This window comes from Cynocephalus volans, chromosome 5, assembly GCF_027409185.1.
Source record: "Cynocephalus volans isolate mCynVol1 chromosome 5, mCynVol1.pri, whole genome shotgun sequence".
Classification (NCBI taxonomy): Eukaryota; Metazoa; Chordata; class Mammalia; order Dermoptera; family Cynocephalidae; genus Cynocephalus; species Cynocephalus volans.
Genome location: NC_084464.1, coordinates 7,221,977 through 7,249,049, shown reverse-complemented (window position 1 = coordinate 7,249,049; position 27,073 = coordinate 7,221,977). Strand labels below are relative to the sequence as shown.

General features: G+C 44.3%; 3 pseudogenes; all 3 read left to right on the top strand.

The window, feature by feature from the left end:
- Window positions 1-3,478: 3,478 nt before the first annotated feature.
- LOC134378235 (beclin-2-like) lies at window positions 3,479-4,343 on the top strand (annotated as a pseudogene).
- Window positions 4,344-7,625: 3,282 nt separating this feature from the next.
- On the top strand, window positions 7,626-8,649 carry LOC134378323 (dead end protein homolog 1-like; annotated as a pseudogene).
- Window positions 8,650-24,401: 15,752 nt separating this feature from the next.
- On the top strand, window positions 24,402-26,617 carry LOC134378233 (DCC-interacting protein 13-alpha-like; annotated as a pseudogene).
- Window positions 26,618-27,073: the final 456 nt, after the last annotated feature.

Below are 27,073 nucleotides of genomic sequence, written 5' to 3'. Positions count from 1 at the left end.
AGGGTAGGGGCTTTATAAACCTGCTGGTCCTGGTGCGTTCACACCTCAGGTCAGGGCTGGAGGGTGAAAGGGGACTGCGGGGGTGGCAACCACCACCCTGTACATGAACTCTGGGCGCTCAGGCTGTCTTCTCATGTCCTCCCTGGGGTTAAGACTGGCCTCCAGCCCCTTCCCTCCTGGGGGTTCACAGTGCTGTCACTGTGCATCTCTCCCCTCTCCTGTCCTAGAGTGAAGACAAGTATTTCCTGAGCCTGGATGCCACCCACATGTTGTGGCCTGTCCCCGCAGGCACCCTGCAGAAGTGGGTGGAGCACCTGGTGCCCGCTGTCATGTGTGGCAACCACTCGTACGTCCACACATTTCTCCTGAGCTACAGGAACTTTGCCACTCCCCAGCAGGTGCTGCACCTGCTTTTCCTCGGGAGAGCACTCTGCCCATCGATCACACAGTGTCACTCGGCCGCCTCCCAGCTGTGAGTCTTGGGACTGTCACCACACCTTTCTAAGCCTCAGTTTCCACCTGTGTTCAGTGGGTGGTAACAGGAACAAGCTCCAGTGGGTCCCCCATGGAAAGTGCTGCTCCTGAGTCCAGCCCTGTGGAAAGTTCTGCTGGAGGGGCCACGGTCGTCCTCATTCAGGATTCCTGCCCCCACCCCCCACGAGGAAGTCTCTGTCACACCCTCACTGACCTCGTTGACTTGGGCTTCACTCTTTTCACATTTGACATTCTATCTGTAGCCTTCTGGGTGTATTCAAAGCAGGGAGACTGGAGGCTGGCAGAGGGGCTTCAGGTGCACCCAGATATCTTGGGAGGACTTGGTTGGCGTTCATTCCTTCAACAAACATATCTGAAGTCACACTATGTGCAGTGACTTTCTGGGCACTGACCATATTCCAATGAACCGAGGAGACTACATTCCCTGCCCTCCTGGGCTTCCATTCTAGTCAGAGGTCAGACAACCACAATATACATGAGAAGCTGGTAGTGCCACCATATGGTAGATGTGACACCATCCTGGTCTCCTCTAGGTACAGTAGCATCATTTCTGATTGTGATGGGGATGGCGGACCCCTGGAGCAGCTAAAATGGAGAGTGGAGTTTGGGTGCAGATGGCGGGGCTCCCATCTCCACAGAACAGTGTGTGGTCTGTGGGGGCCTGTGGATGGGGGGGGCTGGCAGAACTCTGGCTGCCATACATCTTATGATGCCTGCTACAGGGCCCAGGGCACAGCCTTTCCTGCAGGAAAAGGAGTCAAGATGAGCTGGGGATGGGGCCACAGGCACTGTAGGGTGTGCAAGAGGCTGGAGAGCAGAGTGAGCCCAGAGAGAACCTGCCCCCACCCCTCCCATCCAGCCCTGCCCACACCCCCAGAGCCCGTGCTGAGCCAGAGCAGGTGTGCAGAGCATCCCGCTCACACTCGAGCATGCTCACCCATGCGGATGCTCAGCTGGTGCTGGTGGTGCAGAGTGTGGTCAGGGTCAAGAGATCAGTGTCAGTGGAAAGAGGAGATGCAGATTTTGATGCAGACACTTGGGCAGCACATCCACGTGTCAGCTCAAGTTTGGGGTTTTCCAAGGGCCCTGGGAAGGCCAGGGGAGCAGAGCCTCCCTCTGTTTCCTCATTCATCAGATATTCCTGGACACCTCCTGTGTGCCAGCGAGTAATGCCCAGAGCAGACAGCACCCTCCTGCCCTGATGGACAGGTCATTCCAATAGGGACGGGGCAGGGACCCAGACAGAGGAGGGTGTCAGGTTTCCCTGAAGAAGGGAAAGTTGGTCACACCAGTGATTGAAGGCTCCCCCCACAGAGGCTTTTGCCAGCCCCTCCTTGGTTTCCAGGACCATCTCTGCCAGGGCTGCTATACTGGGGGTGGACATTGGAGGGGCTGGTCTATGGACAGGCAGGGGCACAGGGTACAAGACTGCAGCTCACTCAGGGGAGCCCTGGGAAGGCAGCATAGAGGGATAGGCTAGGCCTCTGATGCTGCTGCCCACCTTTCTCCCCCAGTGCCATGTCCTCCATCCTAGAGATCTGGCTGGAATTCTATTACATTGATTTCCATGAGAACCCCGAATTTCATTCTTTGAAGTCTCTGCTGGCCTATGTACATGTCAATATGCCGGGTTCAGAGGTGGAGTGCAAGGCTGATCCTGTTCTGGCACTGCTGGAGAAGCTGGAGCACCTGGAGACTGAGGGTGAGGAGGAAGAGGGTGGGTGTCTGTGAGGGTTTGGGGAAGGGGCTGGGATGGGCCACACAGAGCAGAGTTTCCAGAAGCAGGCTGCGGACTAGAGCACTGAGTACTCAGAACAATCATGCAGTGTTCTGCAGTGTGGGGAGACTTCCTGAGGCTGGGTCTGTGGACTTGGGCTTCTCAGAAAGACTGTCATTGGAAGAGACATAGAAACTCATGTTGATATTTTCAATTGTTGTCACTCCAGTTCTAGCTTCTGCCCAGGCAGAACAACTGTCCCAAGAGCTAAGGCCATCTTCAGCTCCAGCTCCACCTCCACTGCCACAGCCAGAGCGAAAGCAAGATCCAGAGCCTAAGCCAGAGCAAAAGAAAGAGCAGGATCAAGATCCAGAGCAAGAGCAAGAGCACGAGCAAGATCCCGAGCAAGAGCCAGAGGAAGAGCAAGAGCCCGATCCCGATCCCGATCCCGAGCCAGAGCACGAGCAAGAGCTAGACAGAGCCAGAGCAAGCTCACCTAACCACCACTGAAACATCAAAAGAAGTAGAAGGGTTTGGGGAGGGGGCTGGGCTGGGAAGCCCTGGCTCCAGAGCTCCCACAAACACCCTCACCAGTCCCCACTCCAGAGCTGTCCTTCCCCTTCCCTGCCACTGTGCTTGTCCTCATTTTTGTCTTTGTCCTGCATCTCCCAAATTTTATCATTTTTTCTTGACTTATATCCCTTGTATAAAATAAAGTGTTTAAATATTTTCAAAATTACAATTCAGTGGCATGAAGTACATTTCTCATGTGGTGCAGCCCTCACCTCTGTCTAGTTAGAGAACAGCTTCATCAGCTCTGCAGCCATTAAGCTGTGACTCCCCATCCCGCCTATCCTAGTCCCTGACAACCACTCCATTTTCTCTGTGTGTGAATTTACCTATCGTTGATTGTTCCTATCAGTACAGTTATGTGGCCTTTTGTATCTGGCCACATAATATGAGAAGGAACTGATTAACTTTTATTTTATGTTTCTAGTAAGAGGAAACTTACAGAAAAATCAAAGACTATATGTAGAGACACAAAGCCCCGATAGTTCTTATTGCCCTAATCTTGAAATAGGAACTACTTTTGAATGAGTGGAGAGCCAGATGCCACAGAGGAAAAGACTGACTTTTCCTGGTCAAAACAAACCAAGAATAATGTCCAAAGCTTAAAAGACAAACCCCAGATTGGAAAATTCTTCATGATCAGAGAAAGGGGCATTATTCCGTTGGATAACCCGGAGTCTGAAACAGCTTGAGAGCCAGGACTACAGGCACTGCCTGGACACCAGCGAGCAGGTGGGGCAGGAGGAGCTGCAGACAGAGCTGGGGGACCTGGAACGGGAGGAGGCAAGGCTGGCCCCGGAGCTGGAGGACGTGGACGTGAACCTTGCAAGGGTGGCTGCGGAGCTGCAGGCAGCCCAGGCCGAGACTGCAGAGCTGCAACAGTGGGAGCGGTGGGTCCAGAGGGACTGCAGGGCACTGCAGTGGCAACAGCTGGGACTGTAGGATGAGCTGAGGAGTGTGGAGAACCAGCTGCGCCACGCCCATGGGCAGCTGCACTGGCTGAAGAAAACCAACATCTTCAACGCCACATTTAAGATCTGGGAGGAGGGCCCCTTGGGCGTCATCAATAACTTCAGACTTGGTTCTCCCCCACTGTTCCCGTGCACTGGAATGAGATTAATGCTGCTTGGGGACAGACGACATTGCTGCTGCTTGCCCTTTCCAATGAGATTGGGCTGCTGTTTCAGAGGTACAGGCTGGTCCCCTGTAGAAACCACTCCTATCTGAAGTCCTTAACAGATGGCTCCACTGAGCTGCCCCTGTTCTGTTATATGGGTGGGGTGAGTCCTTGAGTAACAGACTTGACCATGCCATGCAGGCCTTCCTGGACGGCATGCAGCAGTTCAAGGAAGAGGCTGGGAAGGGTGAGCAGGGCCTCTGCCTGCCCTACAAGAGCCACATGGGCAAAGGCCTGCTGGAGGACGCTGGGGGCAGCAGGGAATGCTGCTCCATCACCACCCTTTGGAACACAGAGGAGCGGTGGACCAAGGCGCTCAGACTCATGCTGCTCATCCTTAAGAGGAGCCTCACTTGGGTGTCCTTAAAGTACCATACAACATAACTTTCTCACTGGCCAGTTAGCTTGGTGGTTAAAGCCCACATGTAACACCAAGGTCAAGGGTTTGGATCCTCACATCGGCCAGCTGCCAAAAGCAAACCAAAAAATAAATTTCTTTATTGTAATAATACTATCAGATGGTAATCTGAGTACGACATGTTTATAATTCAAAAGATGAATAGCCACACCAGATATTAACTGAAAATCAAAATAAACCATTGCCCAGAGCAAACCAAGAATCACGGCTATCCTTCCCAGCACATCTTTGTCCGCCCTTCTGTGGACCTTCCTCTCCCCTTCTCCCCCACCCAGACAAACATTGAAAACAGGGAAAATTGACAAGAGGACAAGATCCCTCCTACATAAAGGGCTGCAGGGATACAGAAGGCAAGAACTGAGGCTGGGGATAAGAGGGGCGGGGTAAGGAGAAAGGTGGACGTTTTCAGTTTTGGGTGAGAAAAAAATGATTTGAGGCCACTGATGTATGTAGTGGAGCTTTGGGGCAGGGGTTGGGGGAGAACATTCAAAGATTCAGTTTTGGTTGCCACGTAAGGTGTGAGCCTCTCCTCTTCCTTCCTGAGAAACTTCCAGTAAGTTTCCACACCTTCTTTCATGATTTAATGCGAGAAGTATGTCTTCCTGGGCTGTTTCATTATGTGCAGATCAATTTTGAGGTGAGAGGGTAGGGTGGCCAAAGACTAACTGGTGACATTGGCTGATAGATCAATTAAGGGGTCACAGAAAGCTGAAGATTAAAAAGGAGCCAACAAGAGGCATTTTTTAAAATGCCAGTTGTGTCATGCCATCCCCCCAATTCTCAATTGCTCTTGGGATAAACTCCCAAATCCTTACCCTGGTCTTCAAACCCGGGTGACCTGTCCCTGACAGGACAGGTCACATTACACTCCTCCCAGCTCCTCTCTGTTCCAAAAGGTGCCAATCCCGCCCTTCCTCTGCCCTTGCCCTTCCTATTCCCTGTGTGTCAACATTTTCTAACCAAACTGTACACTTCTTGAGGGCTCATTTAGCTTTGTTGTCCAGATGACACGTAGAATCGTTCCTACATACTGAGTATCTATAAATAGAAGTGGTCATTGTGAAAGAGAACAGGAGGGCTGGCCAGTTAGCTCAGTTGGTTAGAGCACAGTCTTAGAACACCGACTAAACCATGGGTTGGGATCCCCGTACTAACCAGACACAGGAAAAGCAGAGAGAGAGAGAGAGAGAATAGGGAAGCGGTTAATTTGTCACAGACTTGGAGAGAATAGAAAATTCCAATAGGAGATTGATGAAATGGATTAATGTCTAACTAAGCCTGTGACGGAATACCACGTAGGTATTAAAATCTTGTAGAAGAAAAACAACATAATACTTAATGACAATGCTTAGAATATATTAAGTAAAAAAGATGATATTATAATAAAACACATAATTTTATACTCCAAAAAGTTGGTTTTTGTTTCTGTTTTGGCAGCTGGCACGTATTGGGGTCCGAACTCTTAACCTTGGTGTTAGCAACAGAATGCTCTAACTAACTGAGCCAACTGGCCAGCCCCAGAAAAATATTTAAAGAGAAAATATTTCCAAGAATTAAGTATCCTTTTAATATACGAAGGTATTTTCCTGAAAGTTTTGTATTTAAAGTAATTAAAATTTTCTACCTGATATTATGAAAGAGACGGGATACTGGTTTTCAGCACTTCTATTTCACGTGTACTGGTGGTTCTAGCTAGGGCAATAAATAAAAAGTAAAAGGTATAAGGATTAGAAGGGGAAAAAATAAAATTCTATGTATATAACATAATCATATAATATCCAAAAAAATCAACAGATAGATTATTAGAATTAATAAATAAGTTAAGAAATTCACTGGCTACAAAATCTATACAAAAATCAAATGTATTTCGCTATCTAAGCAACAATTAGAAAAATAAATTTAAAATAGTTTAAATTGTTAAATAACAAGAGTAATCTGACAAACAGCCCTTTGCACAGAATATCATGTTATCAATTGCCTCTAAAATAGGGGTTGGCAAGCTTTTACTGTAAAAGGCCCCATAGAAAATGTTTTAGGATTTTGGGTCCATGTGGTTTCTGTTGCCTTTATAGTGTAAAAAGCAGCCAGAGAAAATATGTGAATGAAGTGGGCATGGCTGTGTTCTAAGGAAACTGTATTTACCAGAACAGGCAGGAGGCTGGATCTGACTCGGGGCCCTAAAAGACGGATTCTGTCAATCTTGTCTGCAGTTACATAGCCAACTTGAAGGAGTTCCCACTGCCCAAATTTGGGACAATTTGAGCATCACGAAGAAAGGATAGTAATAACTTTTTATAAAACATTGAAAAAAAATCCATGAATCCTTAATGATACTGGAAACGAAGGGGGCAAAACACTTATTTGTCATGATTTGAGATGACTCACATGGCTAATTCTTACTTTAAAATCCAGCATTGAAAAAAGGAAAAGAAAAGAAACATTTAAGTAACATAATAAATTCAACATTGAAAGGGAAAATGATGAAGTATGCCCTGTTTTAGGAGGAACTGCAGTTTATCACCAGATGAGAAGAGAAAATTGCTTATAGAAAAATGACACCTAGGGGGCTGGCTGGTTAGCTCAGTTGTTTAGAGCACAGCCTTGTAACACCAAGTTCATGGGTTCAGATCCTGGTACTGGCCAGCCAAAAAAGAAAAAAAGAAAAAAGTGCCATCTAATAAATGTAGAATGAACAATAAAGTCATCGACTTAGGTTTGGATAATTGAAGCTGGAAAGAGGGTCTTGGGAAGCAGATACTTGCATAGCACCAAAGTACCCACAGACAAATGGCTGGCTCACTGACCATCCTTTATACTGAGGAAGTTTGCTTTCAACTTTAACCAGGTTATGAAATTTAACATCACTAAAAAATAATAATAAATTAAACAAATTTAACATCACTAGCACTGAGGCAATCTACTATTGTATTCCATACCTCTTGCCAGGATGTATTCACCTCCTGACATCGTCCAGACTGTATTCTTGCCAGAAAAAAGTTTTATTTAACCATTCTAAGCCGTTAGACCTATGTTCAGCTTATTGGAACAAGTTAAATGCCATCACAAAGAAATAATCAGATTGCTCCAGAATATGACACTTTTTTTAATAAGACAACTGACCTGGTTTTCAAAAAATCATTTTTTTTTAAAGTAGGGGGAAAGCGTAGTGGATTGAATTGTGTCCCCCCAAACTCATTGAGGCTTGACTTGTACTCCCCAGGTTTTCTGTAGTAGAAACTTACGAGTCCAAGCGGGCGTGTGAGCTCCGGGGTGAGCAGGTGAATCCAGAGAACGAGGCGGCGATGGAGGCGCGGGTCAGGGAGAGGGGCGTCCGCCTGGTGCAGGTGGAGGGGCAGAGGAAGGACGGCGGGCCAGCCCCAGGCCGGGTGGGCAGCCCGCCGCCAGCCGGCTCGGAGGTGTTCTCGGGCGGCTGCCCCAGGACATCTCCGAGCACCAGGGGATCCCACTGTGGCAGCGCGCGGGCCGCCTACGAGATCCACCTCCCGATGACCTTCGGCGGCCTGAACCGCGGCTTCCCGGCGACCGCTGCAGCTCGCGGCGCGGCGCGCAGGCCGCCATGGCCACGCTGCACAGCCGCCCGCTGCGGCGAGAAGAGCGAGCTGGCGTGGATGGGTCGCCGCAGACTGGAGCCGCCGCTGCTGCTGCTCGCGCTGCAGCCTCAGGGCCCGGCCTGCAGGAGGCGCTGCCGCTGCCCAGCCCTGGCGGCGCCCTCGCAGATCGCGCTGCTCAAGTTCCGCTCGCAGCGCACCGCCACCGGCGGCCATGGCCCCAAAGGCCCTGGTGGGAGGGTTGTCAGCCTCTGTGGAGGGCAGGTGGCTGTGGAGTGGCTCAAGCCAGACCCGAAGCAGCGACTCCGCCAACAGCTTGCGGGTCCCTCACTGCGGTGCCTACAGCCGCAGGGCAGCCGATTGGCCTTGGCTAGGGACAGGCTAGGGTCCCAAGGGGCTTGGGCTGCCCTCCAGCTGCTGTGCTAACAAATGAGGCTGGGCAGCCCGGTGTTCCTCACCAAGTGTTTGGGCACAGGACCTGCTGGCTGGCACCACTTCCGGTACCAGGTGGTGATCCCTGGTCATCCGGTGCCTTTCAGCGGTCTTATCTGGGTTGTGTTGGCCCCAGATGGGCAGGACGGGCATGACGTAGCCAAGGATGCGGTGTCCGCACAGCTGCTGGAGGCACTGAGTGAGTCTGGGGCCGGCTTCTTGTGGTCTGCTGGGGCTGAGCCAGGTGCCATCATGAAGCAGTGACCCCGTCCTCTCACCACAGGCAGCCTAAACAAGGAGGAAGAGCCTGTGTCAGTCTCCAGCCCAGCAGGCCTGGGTGGCCACTGTCTGATCCCATTGGGGGAGGGGCGGGGTCCTGCAGCATGTGTGACACAGCCTCCCTGCTCAGGCAGGGCCTCATAGCACCTGGGTGGAGCGGGTTTGGCTTATGTTTTGGTGAAGGACCTTGCCCTCCCCCTCCCAGCCCAGGGTCAGACCTGACCCCATGGTGACACCCACACCTACCTTTCTCCCGTCACCCCTCTTTCTCCCACAGCTCAGTAGGAATCATGGTTATTTTCTTGATTTCTTTTGGTTGGATTTTATTTGCGGGGCCGGCTGAACCAAAGGGTCAGAAATCCTGCCTTCATCCCCACTTCTTGAAATCTGGGTTTGGCTTATGTATAGTTTTCAGTTTCTCTATGCTGCTTGTATTTATATTAAACCCCTGGTTGGTGTAAAAAAAAAAAAAAAGAAAGAAAGAAACTTAGCCCCCACTGTGACTGTTAAGAGGGTGGGACTATTATGGTAGCTGAAAGGTGGAGCCTTGATGAGGTGATTGGATTGTAGGACCATGCAGGAGCAAATGGATTAAAAATCGTGGACAGGGGTGTGGTTCTCAGGACTTTAAAAGAAGAGGAGGGCCTGTCTTTCTCTGTCTTGCTCTCTCAGCTTCCACCATCTTGCAATGTGAGACCCCGGGGTCACTGTCACCACCACCAGATGGACTTTGGACTTCCCAGCCTCAGAAACTGTAAGCAATAGATTTTGTTTTCTTTACAAATCACCCACTTTCAAGTATTTTGTTATAAGCAACAGGAATGAACTAACACAGAAGATATTTGATTAAAAGAAACAAAACAAGGGCCAGCCTGTGGTTCAGTTGGGAAAGTGTGGTGCTGACAGCACCAAGTCAAGGGTTAAGATCCCCTTACCGATCATCTTTTAAAAAAAAGAAAGAAAGAAAAAAAGTAACAAAACTACTGATTATAATGTGAACTTTGAGAAAGAAAAAAGCAGCCCCTGACCACCATAGCTGAGCCAGGCCATGGAGTTCTCCTACTGAACATAAACCATGTCCCAGAACACTCTCTCTGTTACCTTTCTGGAGCAAGACAAAAACCAAGACCGTTCTGTAATTGTCTAAGAACAGACAAAAACAAGAACTTTGTCCAAACCACAAAATGGCCAGATGTCTCCCTTTCTTGCACTATTTGGCCTGCTTCTAAGTAAAAATTAAGATAATCATAGAATTGCTCTTGCTTTTTGACAGCACCCAGTCTAGAACAAAACCACCCCTTCCTTGAACCCTCTCCCAATCAACTAACACAAGCTGAAGTCCTATAAGCCCCATCTTGAGCTGCAAATAGTTCAATCAAATATGTCCTATCCTCCTACATTTACAAGTATGTTACTGGCATCCAGGTCCCACCGCTTGCTCACCAATCAGAAACAAAAGACTGGTGAGTCCCAAATGTTGGTGCGAGGCAGGAAGTTCATTATCAGATGTCTAAGGAGACAGACTAGAACTGTCTACCACTTTAGGGTTTCAGGGGACTTTAAGGGGGAGCGGAGGGAATGGAGTATGAAAAATGAAAAGCAGGAGGGAGGGGCACGTGCAAGGAACCAGGTGCAGTCTCAGCCAGCCTCCGTCTGGTTTCTGCTCCCGTCCTTGCTGTTATCTCAGGGTCCTGCTGGAGGGATGGAATGAGCATAGCTTTAGTGAGTCTTCCTTGGATAGCACATGCAATTCTGCAGCTCCAGGTCGACCGGAGAACAGCTTCACGTCCATGTAAATAATGTCATCTTGCCCCATAACCGAGGTTCAAAATATCAAATAACCATGGGGAAAGAGAGAACTCAGAGAAATGAAGTCCAAGGGGAAAAAAAATAATAATCCGTGTCCTATTCAAATCTTTTAGAACCAATGCAGTTTTAGTTCCCAACATGGCTTCAGTCCTGCTCACTCCTACAACTTTCCTTCCTAATTACCTGGAAAGTCAGTTTCAAGTTTAGAAGTTTTAGACACCCTGCAGTTCCAGGCTGTGCCATACTGTGAGGACCACAGGCCGCACACGATCTCCCCTTCTCTTCCCACCCCGGCTCCACTCCACAAGTCAAAGATCCTCTTGGGTTTCCACGTGAACACCACAGCTCTCACATTCAAGCTGCAAGCACAGCCCTGCAGTCAGCTGCCTTCCAGACCAGAGGTGCACACACCAGCAGCACAGGCCACCGTTGGGAAGGAGCAGGGACAGAGGCCTCTGGAGTTCCTGACGTGGGCTCTGGGCCACCCGTGCAGAGAACGGCAGGATCCTAGATATTTTTAGTATTTATACCTAACAAGGACTACAGCTATGGGAGAACAGGATTCATTTATTGATACGTTTCCCAAAGTCTACAGCATAAAAGAGAGGCAACGGGCGTTCTGAGACCTCACTGCCGCATCCTCTAGCTTGTGTTCGCTGCCTAACGCTTCTCTGAAGCCACGTGGTCTTACTTTTCTTTTTCCTTTGGGTCCCCTTCCTCTCCCTGACTTTGGCCTCAAGTTCCATTTATTTCTTTTCCATTGCCGCCATCACCACGGATGTTCGCCATTAACTCCCAATCAATTCCTCTCTCTGACATTTTCTAATCCCGAGTCTCTCTAAAGGTCATTCTCCAGCAGGTCTGTCACCCTCCCTGTACTTCTCCAGCCACTTCAGATCTCCTCTATGTCCCCGGCTGCCACCATTCTCTCTCTCTCCCAGTGAACTTCACTTTTCTAAGTCTGGCTGCTGCCGAATCCTGACAGATGGACTCAACCAATCCACGAGGATAAGTACCACAGGCCACCAATCAGCATCCGCCGAGGGCGGGACTTCACAGAAGTTCCTCGGGTCCTGACAGCAAGGACCTGTTGTCACCGCCGCGGTGCCCACGACCGGCTCGGGGCGACAGAATCGGTACCGGGCATGAGGTTCCTGCCGCCCGCGCCAACGACTGCCAACGATCAGACCCGATCCCTCAGCCGGCCCGAGCTCGGCGCGCCCCGCCCCACATCCCCCGGGCGCGGGGATCCTGGAGGCCGCCCTGCGGGGTCCCGACCTCCGTCTCCCGGCCCGACTCCCGCAAGCAGCCCCGCCCGGCAGGGGCCAGTCGGCCCAGGCGCCCGCGCCCCCGGCGGCAGCGACTCACCAGGAAGTTGGGAGTTTTTCGTTCTGCCGCCCGCGACGGAGCCGGAACGGGCGGGCGGTTCGTCCAGGCGCGGCGGCGGAAAGGCCCGCTGGGCCGGGGGCTGGGCTGGGCAGCGAGGCCGGGAGCCGATCGGCCACCTCCCGCCGCGCCGTCCGGCGGACGCTGCAGGCGCGGGCACCCACCCAGCGACAACGAGGCGCGCGCGTCCTCCAATGGCTCCCGCTCCTCCTCCAACGGCTCCCGCTTCTCCTCCAACGGCTCCCGCTCCTCCTCCAACCGCTCCCGCTCCTCCTCCGCCGCCGGCGCTGTCAGGAGTGTAAACGTCGCGCGTCCCCAGGAGAGGGGCGGGGCGGGCGCAGGCCCCTCCCCCTGCCTTCGGCCGACTTCCCACCGAGTCGGGGTCGGCCTCTTTTTGAGAACTTGCTTTTTCTTCATTGAGTTATTTAAACCCCCCCGTTTGCCAATGGTGAACCGACTTGAGGTCCCATTTGTTCTTGTGGATCACAGCGTTTTGATTCCACCCTCTTTTACTACGTGATTTAAACTACTTGCTTGCTTGGGTCGGCCCGTGGCCCGCTCCGGAGAGAGCAGCGACTGGGAGCGCGGTGGCGCTCTAGCCGCGGGTTCGAATCCTATATGCGGATGGCCGGTGCGCTCACTGGCTGAGCGCGGTGCGTGCGACACCAAGCCAAGGGTTGCGATCCCCTTACCGGTCACAAAAAAGAAAATGAAAAAAAAAAAAAAAAAAAAAAACTACCGGTCGCCTAATGTGAGTGCAGGGAAATGAGGAAAAGAGGCTTTTTTCTGAGTCTGGCTAAGAAAACCTTGTGTAGGTGTTCCAGTACAGAGGAGAATTAATGGCTTTTAGAATGTTCCAGAAAGGTGAACGACCTGGTATGGATCTGTGGGGAAAAAAATAAAATAAAAAATAAACGTACATTTATACATATATAGGATCTTTTTTAATAGACCGAGGATCTTTGAAATATATATATTCTGTATTGTGTGTGTGTGTGTGTGTGTGTGTGTGTGTGTGTGTGTGTACGCATCAAATTCTAAGCTCTTCTGGAGCTTGGATTTATTATATACAACTGATACTCAATATTTTCATTTAGATGTGTAATAGGTATTTGACACTTAATGTATCTAAAACAGAATTCTTGATTTCCTACCTGAAATCTATTCCTCCCTTACTATTTAGCATCATTCCCTTCCCAGTCACCCAATAGCTCTTCCCTTTCCTCATGCCCCACCTGCTCTCCACACACAAACTCTTTTGGCACCGAACTTCAAACTGTATCCAGAATCCTAACTCCTTCATCATTTCTATTATTATTATTATCCAAGTACAAGCCACCATTAATTCCTGCCAGGACAGCTGCAATAACTTCCTAACTGGTCATGTCCCTTTTCATCTTGCCTCCTAGAGTCCAATCTCCACACAGGAGCCAGAGTTCACTTGAAATAATATATATGGGGGCTGTCTGGTTAGCTCAGTTGGCTTGAGCATGGTACTGATAACACCAAGGGCCAGGGTTCAACACCTACACTGGCCAGCCACCAAAAAAATAAGTAAATAAATAACGTATGTACAATAATGTAGGTAAAAATTTAAATGTCAAATGTAGACTTTCAATCAAACAAAGAAAAAATGTGTGTAGAAAAGTAGCTTAAAGTAAATCACCAAGTTGTTTTCTCACAGTGGTGAAAGAATGGGCTATTTTCATTTTGCTACTGTATATGTCCTATCTTCTTCTAATTAACAAATGACCTTTCATTTCATCAAAATCGTGCAAGCACATACTTAAAAATTAAATAACATAGCTTTATAATGAAAAGCAATGTTTATCTTCTGTTCAACTGCTACACCACCTGATTCTAGTTTCCAGAATAAAACTTTCAATCATTTCTGTTTTAAATCTTACATGTTTACCTTTATGTTGCCAGATAATTACTCGTAGTAGTCAGATACAAGTCAGGCTATTCTAACACCAACCCCCCCAAATACAGTGGTGTTAGCATCGCAGAAGCTATTTTCCTCTCACATAGCCCTAGTAGGCAATTTAGAGCACTCTGATAGTGCTGGGACCCAGGTTCCTTCTATCTTCCTGCTCTGGCCTCTGTGGCCCTTTTCCACGTGCTTAACAGACTCTCTGCCTCAGCTGCATTCCAGCCTAGGGAGGTAGAGCAAGCGCCATGCTTTTCATATTTTAAGGACCTGATCTGAAGTTCGAACACTTTTCTTCAGCTCCCATCCTTGTTGGCCATAATTAGCTGCGAGGAAAATGTGGTTTTAGCTAGGTGGCCATGTGCCCTGATTCATTTTTATTGTATAAAGAGGAGGAGGATGAATATTAAATAGTTAACTAGAAGCCTCTGCTACATTTATACAGCTCTTTTTGAATATTCAGCTTCGGCTTTTATCTGTTGACTCCATCACTGCTTGATGATGATCTAGTTTATCTGTAATGCTTTCTCTTCTTCCCTCCCTTGCTAGCAGATCTGCATCACTAATATTGGCCCTTCTATTAGTTTTCTTTATTCCCCCCTCTGTAAAGTAACTATCTTGTCATCTATATCCTTCCCTCCACTTCTCAATGTTGTAGCCAAATCCTTACTTTTATATTGTCAGGGTTCAGAACTTTTAAATTTTTTACATGCCTAAATAAAGTTTTCAGTGTTTGTATACAGGTTGATTCCATAAGCTAAAGAACCAACTAATAATATTTACATCGTTTGATGGTGTAAATATTGATCATTGTTGTGCCAAGTAGTGTTCTTCAACTCCATGCTCTTGGACTTTCCAGCCTCCAGAACTATGAGCTGAATAATTTTCTGTTCATTGTAAATTACCCGGTCTGTGGTATTCTGATACAGCAACACAAAATGGACCAAGATGCTATACTTTTGCACCATGAATTTATTATATAAATATTTTACTCTTCCATGTGTGAATGTTTTCCTTTATCTTCCAGCTTCTTGCACATTCTATCTATTGTTTGGACCCAGTTTATTCATCTTTATGAGGCATCCTAGTGCATTTGCTTCATATTCAGGCCATGATTTTCTTGCTCTGGTTTTCATTTTGACCTGGAGTTCCTCATCACTCCTCTCATCCTCTGCGCACTCTGCCATTTGCTTATCCTTCCGTTCTTCCAGCACTCTCTCACACCATCTGGTCTCAGGCCGTCCCTTCAGCCTCTTCCCCAGTCCAGTCTCCCCACGGGCCCTGCTGCCTCATGCTCACACTAGAGATTCTTTCTACTGCCCCCCTGAGTTGGTTACACTGTTTTCTGAATCCCGTAGTTTACTCTATCCTAGTTTAGTTCTTTGCTTTCTTGGAACACATCCTCAAATAATTCCTTTAGAAAAGGTATGCGAGAAACAAACTTTTTCACCCATGGCATGTTTACAAAATGTCTATATTCAATTCTAACAGGGAATAATGTTTTAGGTATAGAATTTTAGGTTAATGGCATTTTCCCTCAACTGTGAAGGAATGCTCCACTGTCCTCTGGGATCCATTGTCAAAAGTTTCATATAGAACCTATAATTACTTCCGACTTTCAGCCCTACTTTTTCCAACCTACTGTCTAACGCATCTGGCCTGATGGTCAGGAACCCAGCATGTCCCCAGGGTCTGCTGGTCAGTCTAGCTTCTCTCTCCTCTGCTGCAGCCTCTCCATGAGGATTTTAAGCTCAGCTGCACTTGTCAGCACTTTTTCAAGAGTTTGCCTTCTGCATCCTCTGATACCCACCACACTTTCTTTCCATTGTTGTAGGTTTACATCTTTTACTATAATTTTAATGAGGTTTCTTAAATAGAGTGTGCTTAGTCTGGCATCTTATGTTGGAAGTACACATTTCATGTTTAAAATTTTACTAATTTGGTTATCTTTAGAGGTTTTTCCCAGCCTCTTCTCCTTTTGCCTGCTCATCCTTTCTCTTCACTGTCACTGTTGAGATTTCTCCAATTTTTCCACACAAATTATTACCACATTTCTATATTTAGTCGTGGCCTCTTTACCTATCCTTTGACCTGTATTTGAATTTCCCTTTAGGTGATCTATAGGCCCCTCTAACTCATTAATCTACTCATGGGAGACTAGGCTTATGTGAGACAATAAACTAGAGGACTTATCCCCAATCCTAACGCAACTCTGATGCCAGGCGATAGAGAGGAGACTTCTGGAGAGCACAGAAACATCTAATTGGAATTTTAGAGTTGTTTTTCTACCTATGTGGTATGTAATGAAAACCCTTTTCATTGCCAACCCTTTAAAAATTATAACTGTTTCTTTCTACAGTACTCACTTACAGAAGGAACTGTACACACATTAACTTGTTTAATCCTTACCACACCCTGTAAGTACTATTATTACCCCTGCTTTATAGATGGGGAAGCTAAGGCACAGGATCTAAATTGCTTACCCAGCAACTCATAGCCGGGAAGCTACAGAGCCAGGATTTAAACCATGCTCTTAACCATTACTCTTTAGTGTCTTCTGAAATGATCAGCAAAGTCTACATTTTTCACAGTATTTTTGTGAAAGTTATTTCTGTATGGATAGTGAAAGAAGATGCTGAGTTCTGAATCTGGGTAGTGAGGAGAAAGACAGATTAATATTAGTGGTGGTGCAGAGCAAGATGATAGGGTGACAACTAACATCGGGGTTATAATAGCTCTCTCCCATCTCTTTTATTTTTTATTATTATTATTATTATTATTATTATTATTATTATTGGCAGCTGGCCAGTACAGGGATCTGGGAAATCCGAACCATTGACCTTTTTGTTATAACACCCAGTTCTAACCAACTCGGCTCACCATCCAGCCCATCTCCCACTCAAGAGCAAGGACAATGTCTTTATTATCCTATATACCCTTCAACATTTTGCTCAGTGTTTAGGGGCTTGATAGATATTCACTGAATGGAGTAATAATACAGTAAATTTATATGTCATAATCATCTCTCTCTATATATATTAATAAAAAAATTGCATTCTGTTTGAAGGAAGTCATTAGAATGGCTGTGTGATGAGTAACAACACTACATATAAATTGACTTTTCCTTGCTAAGCAAAACCTTATATAATTTTATTTAAAAAAAGAGATAATACAGTGTTATGACATGCTCATCCATAATCAGCAATTAACTATTAAATTATGGGAACATAAATTAGACCTACGAGTAGAACCCTTAAACCTCAACCTTTCAACTCAAATAATATAATTTCCATGGTCAGTAAAGATTAATAATTTATCTTAAATAACTCAAATATAAAGAATTATTTAACATTACGTTACCAACTCTTTTGATTATGCATTCTTCTAGGACTACCAGTAATTTTGAATTACTGACAGAGAGCATATGTTTTGTTTTCCTGACATTTAGCAGGAATATGCCTTTAATCAGCCTTTTGTTTTTCCTGAATCTGAAAATTTATTCCAAAAGAATTTTATAGAAACTCTTAATTACTGATAGTCATTTTTCTGCTACCACATAATGTTCTGAATAATAAATAACTATACTTATGAGGATTAATTATTAATTCCAGCTAGAAATCTTAGCCTTCCTAATGCAAATAATAATAATTGCACATAATAATGTTTATCATCTGGAAGGGGTATTAAAAATGAGAGGGCATTAATGCATGCAAAAGTAGTAAATATCAGAGATTCTATACATCATAGTAAAATAATTCTGAGAATTTCTCTAGTAGAAGTAACCGTTGGTGAAACTGATAAGCTTCAAATATCTACTACCAGGAATCTATATGTCCTTTCAGATCTATCTTTTAAGACCTTGCATAGAAAATCTCTTTCAACCCTAAAATACTATATTTCTATCCATGGGAGGTGGTGAGGCTTGGATGGGACAGGATAATACATCGATACTGGCTTTGGAGTCACATGACATTGAGCTTAAATTCTGGCTCCAGTTTGCACTACCTACAAGCTGCGTGGCCTTGGGCCTATTATTTACCCTCTCTGACCTTCAACTTTCTTATCTGTATATTGGGAAAGATACTATCTATTTTAGGTGGATGATTAGAAAAAGCCTAATAGGAGGTAAATTTTTTTAAGTCCTGTCATATTTCTAAGAAATTTACAAAGCCTCAAATTCAAAAAGGAAGAATAATTATAATTTCTTTATACACACTGTTAAAGTTTAACCCAATTTGCAAGGAAAATAACACACCTAGAGATAGTTTTCAAAACTGCTAAAGAGCTCACATCAATCAATAAAAAAGTGAAGAACAAATAATAAATAATAGGATATAAACAAGTAGTTTAGAAAAAAACAATACCTGTGGTCAGTGCTATGGTCTGAATGTTTGTATCTTCCTAAGTTCATATGTTGAAATTCAAACCACTCAGAGTGACGGTGTGAGAAGGAGATCAGGTCATGAGAGGAGGCTCCTCAGGATTTGGATCAGTGGCTTTATGAAATGGCCCAAGGGAGCTCATTTACCGTTCCACATGTGAGGACACAGCAAGAAGGTGCCATCTATGAACCAGGAAACTGAGCCCCATCAGACACCAAATCTGCTGGCACCTGGTTCATGGACTCCGCAGCCTTTCAGACTGTGAGAAATAAATTTGTTTATAATCAACTGGTTTTATGGTATTTTGTTAATAGCAGCCTGTCCATACTAAGACAGTAAACATAAGAAACAATGTTCAACTTCTCTCATATTATAAAATATTATCAATTAGAAACATAGGAGATATAATTTTTCACATATCAAAAATATAAAAACAGAGGATAGGAATGTCCAGTGTCATAAGCAGGAGCTGAGGGCAGCCACCCAATCCACCCAAAAGCAGATGAGAGAGCATACTGAAAACAGCACTTTCATGTGGGTGGCCCACCAAAGCCACTGCCATAGCAATGGTTGCCACAAAAACAACTCGATTCCACAGCAGTAGCCACAGCCACTGTGTAGGTGGCCTGACAGACACTCGACTTCACTGACACAAGGAGACTCACCAGTGAAGAATGGAAAAAGAAGAGGAGATCTCTCTCCTCAAAGCCCACTCCAGAATGGTAGAAGAAACAGCTGCTCTACCAGATGTCAAGGCCTCAACTAGAAACACAAAAACTGAAGAAAAGATGACACCACCACAAGAATACAGTAATTCTGAAATACCAGAGCCTATAGAGCAGGAAGCCCTTGAAATAATGAAAAGGAATTTAGAGCAACAATCTTAAGGAAACTCACTGAGATCTTAGAAGACTCAGTTAAACAACATAATGAAGCAAGAAAAAAAATCCAGGTTATGAAGGAGGAAATTCACAAAGAGATAAATATTCTAAAGAAGAATGTAGCAGAACTCATGGAACTGAAATATTCACTCAACAAAATAAAAAACACAACCAAGATCTTAAGCAGCAGGCTAGAGCAAGAAGAAACAAAGAGAAACTCTTAAAAGAAGCAAGAAAAGAGCACCAAATCACCTGTAGGTCAGAAGAAAATGGGATGATATATTCAAAATCCTAAAAGAAAAAAATGCCAACCAAAAATACTATACCCAGGAAGCCTATCCTTCAGGGATGAGGGGAAAATAGTGTATTTTCCAGACAAACAAAAACTGTGGGAGTTCACCGCCATATGACCAACCCTACAAGAAATCCTCAAGGAAGTCCAGAATCTGGAATCATGCATTGACACAAGAATATTTTTTTCAGTATTTCCTGCAACACTGTTTTTACTTATTTGCAATGTGCTCTATAAGGTTACACACCATTCCTACTGATAAATTTCTGCAGTTTTCATTGCAACACCTTAGCATCTATGGCCCATGGCTAACGTTTTATACAAACGTATGAACTCTCTGTCATTACACAAGAGCAGAGTTGACCACATCTCCTTGGAGAGTTTTCAAACAGTTCCCAGAGCAAGTATTGTAACCTTTTCTCTACCTGATTGAATTCTATCAATAGCCTGTCCTGAGGCCAGGAATTGATATCTAAACTGATGAGAAACTATGAAAACAGTGTGTATAACAATTCTTAAAGCATCCCCAAAGGAAAGCACTATTTAATCTATCTTGCCAGCTAGAGACACAAAGAATCTAGTCACTCAGGTGACTGTCTTTCTTGACTTATGGTTTTCTACCATCTCATCAGTCAAATGTCCAAAGGAAGCTGATTTAACATCTTTTATTGGCCTAAAATGCCAAAATGATCATTTGTCAAAGAATTGTTTCTTTACTTAGACACACTCTCCAGGAATCTTTTCATGAAGGATTCTCTCATTACTATGGGACAGCATTCCTTTTCAAACCACTGTTAAGGAAAAGATTATTCATGGGAAACTTCTAATTCTTTATAATACATAAAACTTTCCATATAATTGTGAAGAATACTGCAAAAGAATACATTTCTATTTATCTCTTATTAACATGAAAGAAACTGTATTTATGTGGTTCTTCTATTTTTTCCATTTTGATGTAATGAAGTTTGATGACAAGTGCATAGACTTGGGAGTCAATCCTAGGTTCAAAGTCAGGATCCAGCTATCTACTGTGCATTTATCTAACTTCCAGCACCTTAGTTTCTTCATCTATAAATTGGTAATAATAAGACTGACCTTGTAGATTTGCTAAGAAAATTAAATAAGATAACACATGAAAAGCAACCTGACATATAGCATGCATTATCAAATAGAATTAATATTACAAATTTAAATCTAAACATTGCATATTTCCAATCATTTACATTAACCTTTCAAAATTTTCAGAAATACTTATAAGAGAGCAAGCTTATGGAACTCTGGTTAGGTCTATCCATTAATACATGGACTCCTTTATATCAACATTATAACTTTTATGTAAAATTAAACAAATAAAAATGAAACTATATGTAAACTAAGCCTTTAATAAAAATGGTTTGGCATTAGGAGGGATCATGTGAAGAGAAATACATTCAATAATTCAAATTGTCACTGTCTCAGGCAGGTGCTCCAGAAGCAGACCCTGCCCTGAGATGAGAAAACATGTGCAAGTGATTTATCAAGGAATTTCTCCCAGGATATACCACTAATGAATGTGGAAAACAGGATAGGAAAGTGCAAGAAGTCCAGTGAGGGACCATCTCAGGCTATGTCCCACCTTTAGCCTGATTCTACAGAGGAGTTCTGAGTCCAAACTGTGAGCCAGGTTTCATCCTTCCTTCAGGAAAGGGAGCTGGGCTTGGCATCCTTTAGTCTTTGGCTTTGAACTTTGAAGTAGAGGGTGGGAAGGGTGGGGAATGTATACTCCAGGCACTTTGGGCTTTGTGACACATAGACAAAGCAGCACCAGTAGTCCAAAGGAACTCCTGCAGAGAGAGTGGCAGGTATGCTGTAAAAAAACCAAAGCAGAGAGCATACCCAGGGTCCTAGCCAGGAGCTGAGGGAAGCCCCATCTGCCTAGAAGCAGGCAAGAAATGGAGCACACCTGTGGTCCATGGCAGGAGCTGAGGGCAGCATCCCCTGCATGGAAGCAAGCAAGAAGCATGTTGAAAACACCATTTCTGTGCTGGTGCTCCACCATAGCCACCACCACAGCCATAACTGCTGAAAAAGTGGCTCAACACCATAGCAGTAGCCACAGTCACCAGGCAGGGGGCCCACCAGACACTGAACTGCTTTGACACAAGGAAAGTCATCAGCAGAGACCAGAAAAAGCAGAGGATATCTCTCTCCTCAAAGCCCACTCCAGAGTAATAGAAGACACAACTTCTCTACCAGGTGACCAGACATCAATGTAGAGATACTAGAAATGAGAAATCCCAATAAAATATGACACCACCAAAAGAGTAAAGTAATTCTCAAATACCAGACCCTATAGAGCAGAAAACCCTTGAAATGATAAAAAGGAATCCCAAGCAACAATCTTAAGGAAGCTCACTGAGTTTTGAGAAGACAGTTAGACAGCATAAAATCCAGGCTATGAAGGAGGAAATTTACAAAGAGATTAATACCCTGAAAAAGAATGCAAAACTCATGGAACTGAAATATTCACTCAACAAGATGAAAAACACCACTGAGAGCTTAAGCAGCAGGCTACAGCAAGAAGAAGAAAGAACTTCTGATCTTGAAGATAGACTTTTAGAAATAACCTAGGCAGATAAAAAAAAAGAATTTTAAAAAGTGAAGAAAATCTAAGAGAACTAGCAGACAACCTTAAGCACACAACCTTTCAAATCATGGGTGTTCCAGAAAGGAAGGAGAAAGGAAAAGGCACGGAGAACCTATTCAATGAAACAATAATGGAAAACTTCCCAGGTTTGAGAAGAGACATGGACTTTCAGATTCAGGAGTCTCAAAGATCCAAACAGATTCAACCCAGAAAGATCCTCTCCAAGACTCGTTATAGTCAGACTGGCAAAGCTCAAAGACAAAGAGAGAATCTTAAAAGAAGCAGGAGAAGAGCATCACATCATCTATAAAGGAGCCCCTGTCAGACTAACAGCAAACTTCTCAACAGAAACTCTACAGGCCGGAAGAAAATGGGATGATATATTCAAAATACTAAAAGAAAAAAACTGCCATCCAAGAATACTATCCTTCAGCGAGGCTATCCTTCAGAGATAATAGGAAAATAGTATATTTTCCACACAAACAGAAAAACTTCAGGAGTTCACAGCCACATGACCAGCCCTACATGAAATCCTCAAAGAAGTTCCGCATCTGGAATCTGAAAAATGCTAATCACTACCATGAACACACGAGAAAGAACACAACCCACTGGCAGAACAAACATGCAAATGAGCAACAGAAAGAAACTAAATCTCACCACCTCAAAAAACCAACAAGCATTGAAGACAAATCATAAGAGTGGGAAAAGAAACAGAGCACATTTAAAACACCTAAACAAAAAGTGACAAGATGCCAGGAGCAAAATAACACCTGCCAATAACAACCCTAAATGTGAATGGGTTAAACCCCCTGTTCAAAAGGCACAGACTGTGGGACTGGATCACAAAGCTGGACCCAACTACACGCTGCCTTCAAGACTTGCCTCAACTGTAAAGACACACACAGACGAAAAGTGAAGGGATGGAGAAAGACAGACCATGCAAATGGAAACCCAAAATGAGCAGGAGTAGCTATTCTTATATTGGATAAGATAGACTAAAAACCCATAAAAAGAGACAAGGCCACTATATAATGATAAAGGGATCTATCTGGCAAGAAGACATATCAATCATAGATATGTATGCACCCTACACCGAAGTACCCAGATATATAAAGCAAACACTGTTAGACCTAAAGAAAGAGATAGACCCTGATACAATAATAGTGGGTGACCCAAACACACCTCTCTCAGCATGGGACAGATCATCTAGGCAATAAATCAGCAGACAACCACAGGGTTTAAACTATACTTTAGACTAATTCGACCTGGTAGATATCTATAGAACATTTTATGCAACAAGTACAGAATATACATTCTTCTCATTAGCCCATAGAACATTCTCCAGGATAGCCCACATGTTAGGTAGGTCACAAATCAAGTATCAGCAAATTTTTAAAAATCACGAGCATTTCAAGTATCTTTTCAGACCACAACAGATTAAAACTGGAACTTAATAACAAGAAAAACTTTGGAAACTACTCAAGTGCATGAGAACTAAACAATAGGCTCTCTAATGACCTGTGGGTTCGAGAAGAAATTAATCAAGAAATCAAAAAATTTCCTGACATAAATTAAAATAAAGATACATGATACCAAAACCTGTGGAAACTGCAAAAGTAGTATGAAGAGGGAAGTTTATTGCAATAAACACTTACATCAAAAGAATAGAATACTTCAAATAAACAGCCTAACATTACAACTCAAAGAACTAGAAAAACAAGAACAATCCAATCCTAAAAGTAGTAAATGGAAAGAAATAATTAAGATCAGAGCAGAAGTAAATGAAATAGAGACCAAAAAAACTATGCAAAAGATCAATGAAATAAAAAGTTTGTTTTTTGAGAAGATAAGCAAAATAGACAATCCATTAGCATGATTTACAACAGCAACAAAATAGAGAGAAGACTCAAAAAACAAAAATTACAAATGAAAATGGAGATGTTACAACCGATACCAAAAAAATATGAAGAATCATTAAAGACTATTATAAATGACTAGAGCCAACAAATATGAAAACCTGGAGGAAATGGATAAATTTCTGGACAAATGCAAACTATCAAGACTGAACTAAGAAAAAAAAAAAAAAAAGAAAACCCGAACAGACCAACAACAAGCAATGATATTGAAGCAGTAATCAGCTGTCTCCCAACAAAGAAAAGCCCAAAACTGAATGGCTTTACTGCTGAATTCTACCAAGCCTTTAAAAAGGAAGTAATACCAATTCTGTTCAAACTATTCCAAAAAGTTGAAACAGAGGCCACTCTCCCAAATTCACTCTATGAGGCCAGCATCACCATGATACCCAAACCAGACAAAGATCAAATAAAAAAAGTGAACTACAGACTCATATGTGTGATGAACATCTATACAGAAATCCTCAACAAAATATCCACAATCAGAATACAGCAACAACACATCAAAAAAATTATACATCATGGATGGCACAGAGCCGGCTGCAGGAGAGCGGGTGGGGGTCAGCTGCTGCTGCTGCTGCGGGCGCGGGGACCTGTGGGCAGTCGCTTCGTCCACAAGGCCAGGGGACCGACAAGCTGCCCATAGAGGAGACGCTGGAGGACAGCCCGCAGACAAGGTCTTTCCTGGGTGTATTTGAAGAAGATGCTGCAGCTATTTCCATCTATATGAACCGACTGTATCAAGCTATGCATCGGATCTATGATGCACAGAATGAATTAAGTGCAGCAACACACCTGACTTCAAAACTTTTAAAAGAATGTGAAAAACAGCGTTTTCCACTGGGGGTGATGATGAGGTTATGAGCTCTACTTTACAACAGTTTTCAAAAGTTATAGATGAACTTAGCTCTTGTCATGCGGTACTTTCAACTCAGCTTGCTGATGCCATGATGTTCCCCATTAACCAGTTTAAAGAAAGAGATCTGAAAGAAATATTAACATTAAAGGAACTGTTTCAGATTGCCAGTAATGATCATGATGCTGCATTAACAGATACAGCCGATTGTCAAAAAAAAAAAAAAGAGAAAACGACAAGGTGAAATACGAAGTAACAGAAGATGTGTACACTTCCAGAAAGAAACAACACCAGACCATGATGCATTATTTTTGTGCATTAAATACTCTTCAGTACAAGAAAAAGACAGCATTGTTAGAACCTCTACTTGGGTACATGCAAGCTCAGATAAATTTCTTTCAGATGGGTTCTGAAAATCTCAGTGAACAACTGGAAGAATTTTTAGCTAATATTGGGACAAGTGTGCAGAATGTTCGCAGGGAAATGGACAGTGACGTAGAGACCGTGCAACAGATAATAGAGGATTTGGAAGTAGCCAGTGACCGTTCATATGTGCCTGACCCAGACCTCACCAAATTTCCTGTTAATCGAAACTTAACCCGAAAGGCTGGATACCTTCACGCTAGAAATAAAACAGGCTTGGTGTCATCTACCTGGGACAGACAGTTTTACTTCACGCAGGGTGGAAATGTAATGAGTCAATCCCGTGGGGATGTAGCAGGAGGCCTGGCCATGCACACAGACAACTGTGCAGTGATGGCTGTGGACTGTGAAGACAGGCCATACTGTTTTCAGATCACTTCTTTTGATGGGAAAAAATCTTCAATTTTACAAGCAGAGACTAAAAAAGACCATGAGGAGTGGATCTGTACAATAAACAACACATCTAAACAAATCTACTGAAGTGAAAATCCAGAGGAAACTGCTGCACGAGTAAGTCAGTCTGCTCCGGAAGCTGTCACTCCTTCCCCATCTTTCCTGCAGAGGCACGAAAGCCTACGGCCAGCAGGACACTCTCGGCCATCAACAGCTCGAACCAGCAGTTCGGGATCCTTGGGATCTGAGTGCACAGATCTGGCTGCCCTCTCTCTAGATTCTCTTGTTGCCCGGACACTCCAGCACAGTCCGACGTCATTTCTCCTGTGCGTGACGATCAGCCTGGCCAAGCAGCAGCCTCTGGCCAGGGAGGCAGGTGCACGAATCCACGTGGAGAATCTGCAGGAAGCACAAACTCTGAAACCGAAGATTCTATTCTTCATCAGTTACTTATTGTTCGATTCCTCGGTTCTATGGAGGTGAAATCAGATGACCATCCAGATGTTTATGAAACAATGCGCCGAATCTTAGCTGCCCGGGCCGCCCGTAACATCGTTCGTATGACAGAATCACATTTATTAGTGACTTGTGACTGTTTCAAGTTAATTGATCCACAAACACAAGTCACAAGGCTCACGTGTCCATTACCCTGTGTAGTTTCGTATGCTGCACACCAGGAAAAGAAGCGGCTTTTTGGATTTGTTCTTCGGACGTCAGGAGGGAGAAGTGAAAGGAATCTGTCATCAGTCTATTATATATTTGAATCAAACAACGAGGGGGAAAGATTTGTGATTCTGTTGGACGACAAAGCAGATAGCTTTGCATGCCGAACTGGATCGCAGGGCGTCAGAAAAACAAGAAGAAATAGAGAGAGTGGAAGAGAAGCAACAGAAAGAACTCAGTAAGCAAAAGCAAATTGAAAAGGGCTTGGAAGAGCAACGTCGGTTGATAGCTGCTTCCAGTAGAACAAACGACGCCAGTAGTGAGGGGCAGTTTGTCGTCCTTAGCAGCAGCCGTCAGAAGAGAGCGATTGGGAGAAGAAGCGAAGAAGAGAGGGTCAGAAGCATAAACTTATCCTTGCTTTTTGATTGAATATTCCCCCCTTGGAATTTGACAATTTCTGTGGTGAAATGGTACAAGGTAACAACTATGTTGAAATATCCAGGAGGAGACTAAGCTTTGTATTTGCTGGTTTGTTTTAGCTTCATTTAAAAAGTAAGATTGAACTTGCTGACTTAGGTTTGCATTGATTTTTTCCCCTTAAAAATCACTATACTATGCATTAATATTAAATTCCACATGTCTAAAAGAAGCCTGCTCATCTCCCCGAAGTAGATTGCTGAGGAAGTCCTTGCTCAGGCATTTTTTCCTTCAGATTGTGAAATTTTTATCTTGCATTGTAATTGGTTATGACCATAAGAAATCATTTGTTCTTTAGGTTCAAATATTTATGGATATGCTCCCTCTCTTTCTTTAGGAACATTGTGCTTGTAGTGAGGAAGCATTCAACTGAATAAGTTCAAAA